The sequence below is a fragment of the Clinocottus analis genome, unplaced genomic scaffold (assembly GCF_023055335.1).
Source record: "Clinocottus analis isolate CAN_PGR_092001 unplaced genomic scaffold, fCliAna1.0.p SCAF_54, whole genome shotgun sequence".
Lineage (NCBI taxonomy): Eukaryota > Metazoa > Chordata > Actinopteri > Perciformes > Cottidae > Clinocottus > Clinocottus analis.
The window spans coordinates 232,222-239,952 of NW_027176212.1; positions in this window are offsets into that span (position 1 = coordinate 232,222).

Here is a 7,731-nt window from a genome sequence, read left to right on the forward strand (position 1 = left end):
AGGAGGATTGTATTTGTCGTATGCAAGTTGCTATAAAAGGTCTTAACATGTGTTTGGTTTTGTTAATCCCTTAATAAACAGTATTTGGAGAAGCTCGTCTTGGTCACGGACATTCACAGCTGCTTTTAGAAGATGTTCCTTGTTTCCCTCCAGCGTGGCCTGCAGCCATGAAACGCTCCCTCTAATATCAATAATGTTAACACGCTTCATTACAGAAACTACTTCATGAACATTTCATATTTTACAGATTCTGTGTACTCAATAAAATGATTTCCAGAACATTCTTCTTCCTTTATGATAGATGTGTTTTGTTTTGTTGGTTTTAAATGTTCCAACGTGAAGTGAAGGTGCAGTACCGGCTCAGGCCACCAGGGGGCAGCACCCGCTCGCCCGGTGGGCAAGTTGCTGATGATTCAGAGCTGATTCACAACCTCTCTGTGTGTTTTATTTGGGGATTTGGCTCCTCTGGTGAATCCTGCCCTCAACCGGTCGACCCTCATGTCGCTGCAACTCCTCCTCTGCGCTGCGCAGCACTTCTGCAGGACCGCGGCCAACAAACTCGTTCACCCCATGGAAACGCAAACAGATCGATGCGCTCTGAGAAGCAGATAACCGCTGCTTTCATCTCCACGCTGGTCTTTCATCTGGTACCGGATCGCTGCCGTGTTTCCTTCCACCGTCACAGAGACAAACACGGCCTTGACCCCGGCTCTCTGCATCAACATGTGCGACAAGGCCTTGACCTCTGACCTCCGGGTGCAAGTTCACACACTCGGACATCACCAAGAGGGTCAACCGAGAGCGGCGGCCTCACGACCGGGATGCTCTGCAGTGAGGTCGTCCTTCATGAGAGCTCTTTCACTTCACCAGAAGAACTGGGGCTTTGCCTCCACGCAACAGTCGCTTTGCTAATAAATAAATGACATTTTACATTTACAAACATACATTTAGATTCAAGGGCAAAGTAAAAAGTGTGTAGGTTTTCAATTAAGTCCAGTAGTTTATTCAGCAGACGATTATATCGTGAAAACAAACCAGTATTTAAATGTTTATGCAAATGATAACTGAAGGCTGCAGGCTTTTACTTGTAGGAAAACATCATTCAGAAAGTGATGAAACTCACCGTGAACCATTTGTCACATCCATTGTGAGAATGAGCACACACTAATGACGGTGATCTGCATGCACACAGACACACAACACGGGGCCGTGTGATAGGATCAACACTCAGGCTTCCTCGGGGGCTTTGGGGTTTAAAACATTGACCTGCGGGTGTTTTAATCCAGTTGGTTGTTTGCTAACAACTCTAAGTTGAGACTTGACTTAAGAACTAATCCCCTTCAGAACACTGAGGATTATGCTGGAGAACGTGGAGATAATCTGGCCACGTTATTGTGTCACAGCAAAGTGACCGACGGCAACAAATCTCCTATAACAAGAAAACATTTTAATTTCAACTCTTGAGCCTCGCCTGCATTCATGAGGCGTTCATGAATAAACGTCGACGTGATGGTCGTGTTTCTTGTGCGTTGGCGCGGTGCAGCAGCGTCATGTGACCTCGCCCTGTTCCCTCAGCAGGCCGAGCTCAGGGGCCTCCGGCTCGGCCTCGACCCGAGCCGGACGAACGCAGATTAGCTTGCAACACGGCACGCAATGCGAAACTTAGCAGAAGCCCCTGAAGGGTCAAACACACACACACACACACACACACACACACACACACACACACACACACACACACACAAGAGCATCAGTCTGGATTACAGCTCCAACCCGCTGAAGTACATTCTGCTGCAGAGGAACTCACACAACTCTGTTCCCGCTGTGTGTGTGTGTGTGTGTGTGTGTGTGTGTGTGTGTGTGTGTGTGTGTGTGTGTGTGTGTGTAGCACAGACTGACGGTCTCCTCCTCACACTAATGACACACAACATGCTGAAAGACACAATCACCTGAATGTTGTGACGCTGGCGTGCGACCTCACCTGCTCTCGACCAATCACATCGCACCTTGCAAGTCTTCAGTTTCATGGATGAACTTTAGATGTTTCTGCTTCTAAGAACCAGAGACGCAAACAGCTCGTGGAGAACCGAACACTTCCTCTCTCGTGAAGACAAGATGGAGCTTCACTGCAACAGAGAGCTCACAGGAACAAGGACGAACACCAGAGAAGCAAACACACTGAGGTCAACTGTTCCTCACTGAGGAGAACCAGGAGAACATTAGAACAAGGAGAACATTAGAACCAGGAGAACAAGGAGAACCAGGAGAACATTAGAACAAGGAGAACATTAGAACCAGGAGAACAAGGAGAACCAGGAGAACATTAGAACAAGAAGAACAAGGAGAACCAGTAGAACAAGGAGAACATTAGAACAAGGAGAACATTAGAACCAGGAGAACCAGGAGAACATTGGAACAAGGAGAACCAGGAGAACCAGGAGAACATTAGAACAAGGAGAACATTAGAACCAGGAGAACCAGGAGAACATTAGAACAAGGAGAACCAGGAGAACCAGGAGAACAAGGAGAACATTAGAACAAGGAGAACATTAGAACAAGGAGAACAAGGAGAACCAGGAGAACAAGGAGACCATTAGAACAAGGAGAACCAGGAGAACCAGGAGAACATTAGAACAAGGAGAACATCAGAACAAGGAGAACAAGGAGAACCAGGAGAACATTAGAACAAGGAGAACAAGGAGAACCAGGAGAACAAGGAGACCATTAGAACAAGGAGAACCAGGAGAACAAGGAGAACATTAGAACAAGGAGAACATCAGAACAAGGAGAACAAGGAGAACCAGGAGAACATTAGAACAAGGAGAACCAGGAGAACATTAGAACAAGGAGAACAAGGAGAACCAGGAGAACAAGGAGACCATTAGAACAAGGAGAACCAGGAGAACATTAGAACAAGGAGAACAAGGAGAACCAGGAGCTCGTCCTGTGAGACCTGAGAGGAGTTGAGTTGACGCCTGAGATGAAGAGGAAGGTGAGTTTAGTAAACCTTCATCATCATCAGCTCCTCACTTGTTTCCTCCAGCATTTCAACAGTTAAATGTGATGTTGGAGGATCGTGGAGGAGCTGAATGGAGATCCTCCTCAGAAGCCGTATGTTGCGTGTCCTCCGGTCAGTCTTCAGTATGAATGATGATAATCATGCGTTGTTATTGCATCATGCTTCAACATTCCAGCCCTGAAGCCAACGCTGATGAAGAGCACGGCGAAGAGAAGAACATGCTGAGGGCCGCTGGACGCGTGGATGAGCACACACGTCACGCTGTTAGTTATGAAACAATAGCAGGACGTGGAAGTTATTGTCCATCATGCGTTCATAACGCTCAGCCTCCACCTCTTCCTCTCTCTGAGTCAGGCTGCTGGTCGCATCCCAAGTTTGTGTTTCCTGAGCGCAGCCCGAGTGTTTGAGTTCCCTCAGCATCTTGACGCCGTCAGTGAGCGGTCCAGACGTCACGCTGAGGTTTTCAGAAGCTCTTCATACTGAAGACTTTGTTCCAGTGTGGCCTGGAAAGGTTGAGCTCCTGTTCTCTCGTCTGCTGGTGACCGGAACCAGATGGACGTCGGCTCAGAGCTCACTCTTGTGTGGGGTTTTGTACTTTTTCTGTTTTGTTTTTAGTTTTTTAAAAGAAGAATCGACTGAAGGACAAAGAAAACTAAAATTTCTCACTGAACTATATATATATATATATATATATATATATATATATATATGTATATATATATATATATATATATATATATATATATATATAGTTCAGGAACATGAACAAGGTTTTAATATTTTCAGTGTCAAAATGTATTTAGTTCTTGTTTTCTTGCAGATGAAAGATGTAATATATTTGTAATGTGAGCCAGAGTCACTCTTCCTCTCTACGTGTTGACAGCAGGGTGTGAGGTCCAGACCCGAGGGTCAGCAGCATCACGTCACCAGCATCAACATCATGTCATCAGCATCACAGCATCAGCATCAGCAACACAGCATCAGCATCAGCATCAGCATCAGCATCAGCATCAGCATCACAGCATCAGCATCAGCATCACAGCATCAACATCACGTCATCAGCATCAGCATCATGTCATCAGCATCAGCATCAGCATCATGTCATCAGCATCACAGCATCAGCATCAGCATCAGCAGCTGCATCACAGCATCAGCATCAGCATCAGCATCAGCATCAGCATCACAGCATCAGCATCACAGCATCAGCATCAGCATCAGCATCACAGCATCAGCATCAGCATCAGCATCACAGCATCAGCATCACAGCATCAGCATCAGCATCAGCATCACAGCATCAGCATCAGCATCAGCATCAGCATCAGCATCAGCATCAGCATCAGCATCACAGCATCAGCATCAGCATCACAGCATCAGCATCAGCAGCTGCCTGAACTATCACAGGAACATGAACCAGCTGTCAGTGAGTTTCAGTGTTTCAGACCTGAATCTGGTTTTTGAAGTTGAAACAAAGTAATTGTGGAAAATGAGACTGGATCACATCCTGAAAATGAGACTGGATCACATCCTGAAAATGAGACTGGATCACATCCTGAAAATGAGACTGGATCACATCCTGAAAATGAGACTGGATCACATCCTGAAAATGAGACTGGATCACATCCTGAAAATGAGACTGGATCACATCCTGAAAATGAGACTGGATCACATCCTCAAGTCCCCATATTCAGAGAAGACATCATGGCGTGAGCAGATCTCTTCTGTGAGGTCTGATCCATCTGATCGGATGAAGCCAAACATGGAGCGGCCTCCTCTTCCTCCTCCTCCTCTTCCTCCTCCTCTTCCTCCTCCTCCTCTTCCTCCACAGACATTTCACTCGGTGTCCAGTCAGAAACGTGGAGCTCGAGCAGCAGTGAATGAACAGAACGCCTCCACGGAGCGGAGGAGTGAAGAGGAAGACGTCACGAGCAGAGCGAGCGTGGGCACGAGAGGAAGAGTGGGAGAGAGTCTGTGGGCGGCGTTCCATCTCTCCATCTGTCTTCTCTCTGTTCATCTCTTCCTGCAGACCTCACAACCGTCCTGTGGGTTCTGATCCAAACCCTCCTGTGCATTGTCCACCCGCTCCACCCGCCAGCTGCTTCTCTCCTGCCGAGAGGAACGACGGCAGCACCGCGAGACCGGAGCCGACGATGAGGAGGAATCTGTCGACAGGAAGCCACATCGAGGCGCCCCGTTGTCACGGTGATGACGCCGTGACAGTTCAGCTCTTCGTTTAGATGAAGCGTGCAGGAGTCGAACCCTCAGACGTTCACTCCAGGCCTGTTTCCGGTTGAGGGTTCGTGAACATCAGCTGACAGGAAGTAGAAATGGACCCAGCTGTTGCCTAGCAACACCGCTTCATGTTTCAGGCTGGAGACGAGCGGGACGCGATCCTGAACGCTGAAGCAGGAGGACAACAGTTCAACACCAGATGCAGCCGGTCCTCCTGCAGGCGCGCTGACGGACGCCACGCCCAGAAGAAGAAGCTGAGGAGAGGATGCAGCACGCCATGGAGACAACAGACACACAAAGAGATGATGCAGCACGCCATGGAGACAACAGACACACAAAGAGATGATGCAGCACGCCATGGAGACAACAGACACACAAAGAGATGATGCAGCACGCCGTGGAGACAACAGACACACAAAGAGATGATGCAGCACGCCATGGAGACAACAGACACACAAAGAGATGATGCAGCACGCCATGGAGACAACAGACACACAAAGAGATGATGCAGCACGCCGTGGAGACAACAGACACACAAAGAGATGATGCAGCACGCCATGGAGACAACAGACACACAAAGAGATGATGCAGCACGCCATGGAGACAACAGACACACAAAGAGATGATGCAGCACGCCATGGAGACAACAGACACACAAAGAGATGATGCAACACCTCATGGAGACAACAGACACACAAAGAGATGATGCAGCACGCCATGGAGACAACAGACACACAAAGAGATGATGCAGCACGCCATGGAGACAACAGACACACAAAGAGATGATGCAACACCTCATGGAGACAACAGACACACAAAGAGATGATGCAGCACGCCATGGAGACAACAGACACACAAAGAGATGATGCAGCACGTCATGGAGACAACAGACACACAAAGAGAGGATGCAGCACCTCATGGAGACAACAGACACACAAAGAGATGATGCAGCACGCCATGGGGACAACCGACACACAAAGATAACATACAACACCTCATGGAGACAACAGACACACAAAGAGATGATGCAACACCTCATGGAGACAACAGACACACAAAGAGATGATGCAACACCTCATGGAGACAACAGACACACAAAGAGCGGCCAACAGAACAGAGAGGATCACATCCCCTTCAGACGCTCGGGTCAAAACACAAACTTTAGATGCAACAAGATGTCTGTGACTCAGAGAGGTGGAAGCTGAGCGTCCAGCGTGAACGCAGCTGTGTGTGTGTGTGTGTGTGTGTGTGTGTGTGTGTGTGTGTGTGTGTGTGTGTGACTGCATTATGGAAGCTGAAGACGTTCCAGGACTGAACTCCTCTCAGCGCCTCGTTGAGCGCCTCCTCGTCCTGGTTCTGTGTGTCTGTGCTGAAGAGAACAGATGAAGGTTCTGTGTTCTGGGTCTTCACACCAGAGAGGTGAGGTTCTCTTGAGGAAGAGGCATGTGGGCGTAGTGTGAACATTTAGCCAAAGGTGTGAGGACTCAGTGAGGTGCAGACGTGATGAACACAACATGAGCTGCTTCGTAATGTCAGCAATGAACCAAACCGATGGCAGCACTTCCTGCTGCGTTCATGGTCACCTCGTAACGTGATGACAACTCCTGATGATCAAGCTACACTTTGAGAAGAAATGTACAATTGATTCTGCGTGACGCTGCCAGCTGTCTTCATGTCAGCTGTGCGCGTGGAGCTCCTGACACCGCGACTCACCTTCAGGTCACACGGCAGAGAACCCACAACATCCTGCTGAGTGACCTGTTGCTGCGCTTCATGCCATGTTCCCTCAGTTAGTCACCAGCTGGAAGCGGGACCGGCTGCTCTGCGTGAAGCGACACCACGAGCTGAACAAGGAGCTCAACGTCAGAACGGAAGCTCGCGGAAGCTAACCAGCTACACCTGCTAGCACCGAATGCTCAACAGCTGAAGGCCTGAATGAAATGGAGGCGCAGTGGACGGTGTCCCTGCAGGCACCAGGTCCAGCCTCCGGTCCAGCCTCCGGTCCAGCCTCCGGTCCAGCCTCCGGTCCAACCTCCGGTCCAGCCTCCGGGCCAGCCTCCGGTCCAGCCTCCGGTCCAACCTCCGGTCCAGCCTCCGGTCCAGCCTCCGGTCCAGCCTCCGGGCCAGCCTCCAGTCCAGCCTCCGGTCCAGCCTCCGGGCCAGCCTCCAGTCCAGCCTCCGGTCCAGCCTCCGGTCCAGCCTCCGGGCCAGCCTCCGGTCCAGCCTCCAGTCCAGCCTCTAGTCCAGCCTCCGGTCCAGCCTCCGGTCCAGCCTCCGGTCCAGCCTCCAGTCCAGCCTCCGGGCCAGCCTCCGGTCCAGCCTCCGGTCCAGCCTCCGGGCCAGCCTCCGGTCCAGCCTCCGGTCCAGCCTCCGGTCCAGGCTGTGTGGGCGGTGCCGGCTGTCCGGTGGCTTCACCCACAACGTTGTTTGCTCCTGTAGAAAACGGGCTTGTTGTTGAATTATTGAAGAGCTGTCGTCACAGC